The following is a 5810-nucleotide window of genomic DNA, read 5'->3' as shown; positions in this document are numbered from 1 at the left end:
AGAGAGAGAGAGAGAGAGAGTAAATGGATGCATACTTTACTTGTGTGTAGCCTTTACTTACACAGTCCAGTATCCTCTGCCTAGGAAATGATGCCACTCATAGTGGGCTGACTCTTTACACATCAACTACCAACAGTAATCACTACAATCCCGTACAGACACATTGACAATACAACCTGATGTAGACAATCTCTTATTGAGGCTCCATTCTCAGGTGTTTCTAGATTATCCTGTTAACAAAACTATCACACCTCATATCTAATGTATCTTCTTGGTTCTTTTGCTTATTGACTTGTTGCTGATTTTGGTAAAGTAATAGAAATAGTAGGAGGTCAGGTCATATGCTAGGAGAAGAGAGGGGTCAGGGAATTTCTGTTTTATTTTCATTATCCCGTGACAGTAGTTGTGTCTCTATACAAGAGCATCCTCTGGACAACTTCTCATCCATAGTGCTAATATCCACTGGGCACTGTCATTTACATCCTCTTGTTTCATTGGCTCCTTGGCTGTAGTAGTGGTAATGTTTTTCCCTTCAAACTTCACTTTCCTTGTTTCTTCCCGTAACCCCAATTACTCCCCTTAAATGGTCTTTTCACAAACTTCCTTCATCTGGATGATTTGTAGTGGGTAATTTTCCAGTTGAGGCACTGTTGTTAATAGTTGTTTTTGTCTCCATCCATTGTGATGATTTTTAAACAATAATGCCGGGTGGAGAAATAGCCTCACTTAGGCATTTCCCTGTACTTTCTCAGTTTTTCAACAGTGCTTGGAGCTAGAATGTTTGGATAATAAAAGTAACCATGTAGAAAGATCACTTTTCTAAAAGGAATTTTAAAAAAGCAGAAATAATACATAACCATGAAAGAAAATTTAGGAAGTCGCAAAGAGAAAAAATAAAGTGTTTATTCCACGAAGTAGCCATTTTTTTTTTTACATTTTAATGAATATCCTTTTGAAATTGCATATATGTAAGCTGTACACTAATTTTGAATTGCACAATTCCTGAGGAAGTACCATCTTTAATTATTGATTTTTGGTACTCTTTATTAATTGTCCCTATCCACAGTAATGTGTGTGTGGGGGAGTAAAGGGGCAATTGAAAAAAAAAAAGAAACAGAATTTAAAAAGAAAAACATCATTGGGGTGTTTTCACAGTTCCATTCCTTTCATAGACTGACACAGTTGCTGTCCTAGGTGGACCCCACCCATACTGAGTCCTGCTGCACTGGGCTGGGCTTGTGTGCTCTTTGGGAGGGACTGTGTTCTACAGCTCTCACACTCAGAGCGATCTTTGCCAGAAGCGTGGGTAAATAAGCCATCGTTGCACAGCTGGCTGCCCTGTACCAATCTCCTTTGGAACACATGGGAACCTCCAGAGCCTAAGGCAGCCCAGAGAGAGAAGTTAAGAACCAATTCCCCAGCAGCCCTGAAAAGGTTAATCCCGAATTGACTGCTGAACACAAATGTGTTCCCACAGGGAAGAATCTAATCTTATTGTGGGTAATAACTTCAATCTTTGCAACTGAAGCTTATTTGGTAGATGCCAAGGTCATTTTGTTTTCCCTCAGAATCCAAAGAACAAAAAATCCCTGCTATTTGATTACCGTGTCTCTCAAAAGAAACGGTACTATTAGGTATGTGTGGAACATCTTGTTCCTTGTATTCATTTTTTTGCTGCCCAGTATTATGCTGACCCCAAATAAGCAATCCTTTTGTCATTAAGTTTATAAATAAGTCTGGTAAAATAGACTGTGGAGAGAGGGATTTGGTACATGCAGAGACATACACAGAGTGGCGAGCATTCTGTGCTAGCAGATTTGGTGCAAGTGCAGTATTTCTTAGGGGGGACATATGCCCTTATCTGACATTCTTCCTCACTCCTATAGAGCATCTCTTAAACATTTATTTTCTACCACTTCCCTTGCTGGGACAGTTAGAAATGACAACAGAAAGATGAAATGTGACACCATCCTTCTTCTGTGTCCTTTTAAATATTATTATTATATTGTCTCTCGAGCCCCCAATTTTTACTGCAAAAAGATTTTGCTCATAAGTCTAATATTTTAAAGATCTGAATAAAAAGACATCATTGTGAAGAATTTATTATGGACTGATCAAAGGACATGCAGTATAGATGAACACCGTTTACTTTGAAAATAGAAAGACCAATTTTCACTTTAACTCTGCTAGTCAAATACCTTTTTGTTGGAAATCATATATATATATATATATATATATATGTATATACATATACATATATATATACACACAAACACACAAACACATTATTGAGTATGTGCATGCATATGACACCACCTGTGTGGAAGTCAGAGACTCCTTGTGGGACTTGGTTCTTTCCTTTCATAATGAAGGTTTGTCAAGCTTTGCAGTAAGTGTCCTTATTCATTGAGCTATCTCTCTACCATTGTTTTGGATATTATGTTGCCTCTTTTCTGAACATGGTAAGGTGAGGTGGGTATGAATTTATTGAGCTTCAAATAGGAATGATTTGGACAGGTTGGACTCTAAACACCCTTGTTTTTTGTTTGTTTGTTTGTTTGTTTTTTGTTTTTGGCTAAAAATGTGTGCCACAATTCAACAACTTGCCTGCAGCTTCCTAGTAGCCACTTGCACATCTAATTGAAATGTATTTTTTGTCAAGCACCATTCTCACATATCTTTGGCAATACAGTAAGAATAGCTTCAACATTGTCAAAAGCTTAGGATGGAAAATAGTGAGATTAAACTAATGTGATTTTTAGGGCTGTAGATATAATACTTCAGTGTTAGAGTGCTTGAAACACACACACACACACACACAAACACACACACACACACACACACACACACACACACACACACACACACACAAAGAGTATAGATGAAATGTGTCCGTGAAGACAAGGCTTGTAACACTGAAGTAGACAGAAACAGTAGGTTGTGGTATCCAAGGGCCATAACATGCTGCGTTATTAACACAAAGAATTCTTTTCACTGGGTGAAATGATAACTGAAGCACTCTAAGACATACACACTCTCTTACAAATGGACACCTTTTCCATGACATTCTACAAGCTGTCAGAAAGCAGTCTTCAGTGGACTCTCAGTAACAGAAAAAATGTTGTATAGTCCATGTTTTTCTGATTCTGAATCATTGTAATGAGTCACTCCCTTTTAGGGAAGCAGCTTGCTAGTGATACAACAGATTTCTTAAAAAAGACCCCTGTAATTGTACTCTGAAGTATTTATTGATAATGTCCTACTGTACAGAACACAGAGAGAAGAATTAAGGAGCACTCTAAGGGGATAGAGATGGTGGTAAAAATTTTGAAAGGAAAAAGATGATGATGTAGTACTAGAAACTTATTTTTACTCCCTCCACCCCATGAGACAGAGTCTCTTGCAGTCCAGGCTGACCTCAAACTCACCATGCAGCTGAACTTAAACTTCTGATCCTTTTGCCTTTACTTCCTGAGTTCTGGAATTACTGGTATGTGCCACTACATTCAGTTTCCCAGGGACTTTTGTGTTAAGTAGTAGGTCTAGACCTAAAAGGTGACCTTGAAGCTACACATTAAAAAGTTATATCATTAAAATAAATCACACCTCTTATACACTTTAGTTTCCATAACCAAACAGTATTATTTTGCAGATGAGAAACCAAAGAATAAATAATTGCCACAGTCTTATTTTTATGATCACATGATTTATTGAATAAGCTCACATCTTTTGATTCCCAAACTATATATGACCTTAATGGCATGGAGGGTCCTCAAATGGAAATAGATCAAATGGAGATGAGTCTTATTAAATTGCGAAAAAAAAACCCAAAAGGTTGAAGGAACTCAGAGTGCATGCCAATGTGGCTTTTGTTAGTTTCTTTGTTTCCTATGCTGGGGATTAAAACCAGGTATTCATATATGTTAAGCAGACACTCTACCCAGCCCCTGTTTCTTCTTGTCTAAGTTTGAAAAGCATTGTAAGTATTAAGATACCTTTTTCTTTGAGAACTTTAATTTGGTGTACTCTAAAATTAAGTCATCCTAGCTTGGTGTAATAGACATTGAACTTGAGTTCCTATTTCATCATTTAGCATTACTGTGTTCTGAACTTCTGTGAGTCATAATTTTACAATGTTCATTCTCTAGAGCTACTCTGAGTATTAAAAGATGATGCATATAAAGTTCCTTAGATCTGGCTTGGCTTATAGTTTCCTTATCTACTTGTGTAAAACTTGCTCTAGTGTTCTTAGTTTGAGCCAAGAATAGTGGCTCTAAAGTTTTTATGAATTTAATTAAAGCCATTTGGGCTATTTTTAAATTGTCCATGTCTCTGTGAGTGTTTCCCCAAATATGGGTTTCTACATACATATAAGTGCTCAATTTTGCTCATCCAGCAAAACCAAATGAAACCCCAGCCCACAAAAACTATCTTTGTGACTCCGTTTTCCTCTTCTTCATTATCTTAGACTCCAGAAGACAGGACTGAATTTCACAGGCAGCTATATAACTCAAAATAAGAAAAGCAAAGCTCAAAAGTATACAGGAGTTGTAGTGTTTTGTTTGCCACCAGACAGGGTTTCTTAGCTTCAGTACTATGGATGTTTTGGGTTGGAAACGTCTTTGCTATGATGTGTTATATAGAACACCAGCCCTGCTCTCTATCTGAGATACCAGGAGCAATTTTCCCATGAGTGTGACAACCATAAATGTTTCTAGAAAACACAAGTTGACCCCTCGTAATGGCAGCATGATTCTTGGTTGAGAACTAGCCCCTTGAGAAACTTATCAGTGAATTCTTTGGCATACAAAACACAGGAAGACTAATGTGAAATTTTGGTAGTGATAGAAAATTCAAATAGAAAGCTGAGGTATTGGCTATGTTCAAAGGCACAGTGATTGCCAGGCATGCACAAGGCCTTGAATGCCTCTCCCAGCAGCAGTTCCACAACTAAAATAAAATACCTATCAGGAAAAAGAGTTTGAAATAATGGGATAACAGGAGACCCGAGCATTGACAACCACCCTGGAGAAATTCAGGGGAGGGTTTCCATAGGAGGTCACATCTGAGTTGAAGGCAAAGTAGGAATTAACCTAGAGAAGAATTAATACTGGAAGATGACATTGAAGGAATTTTGTGTTTGGGAGGAAATGCAAATCATTTAGTTAGGCTGGAAGCCAAATGGTCAAGAACAAGGACTAATAGAAGACATGCAAGATAGGGAGGGGCCATTCTAAGCCAAGAAAAGTCTCAGTTCTAAGCGTTATGGAAACAAGGTAAGACTTTGAAGGCTGATGTAGTCTAGATGGGAGATGATTCCAGTCTGAGTTAATCAGTGACATTGCAAATGAATTCAGGCTTCATGCAGATGTAAAAATCGAGAGACTACTTAGGTGTGAGAACAATTTCTAGTTTATGCTATTGGGTAGATGATAATGCTGACTGGGGTGGAAAATATTGGGGACAAAAAAAAAATAAAGTTGGAATAGCTGGTTGTGACCATTGAGGTGAGTAGTCACTAAATATATGTCTGAGGATTGGGACACAATCTAGTATGCAGAAACAAGATTAGAGTTATCAGGGGAAAATGAAGCTGTAGGAAATGGTGCTACCCAAGGCAGAACATGTATGATAAGAAGAGATCAGGTTGAAAGAATCTCTTATGGCTGTGGTTCTCAACCTTTCTAATGCTGCAACCCTTTAATACAGTTCCTCATGTTCTGGTGACCCCCAACCATACAAATCTTTCATAGCTATTTTATAACTGTAATTTTGCTACTGTTATGACTGGTAATCTAAATATAAATATC

The sequence above is a fragment of the Mastomys coucha genome, chromosome X (assembly GCF_008632895.1).
Source record: "Mastomys coucha isolate ucsf_1 chromosome X, UCSF_Mcou_1, whole genome shotgun sequence".
In the NCBI taxonomy this organism is placed as follows: Eukaryota; Metazoa; Chordata; class Mammalia; order Rodentia; family Muridae; genus Mastomys; species Mastomys coucha.
This window is presented reverse-complemented; position numbering follows the sequence as displayed.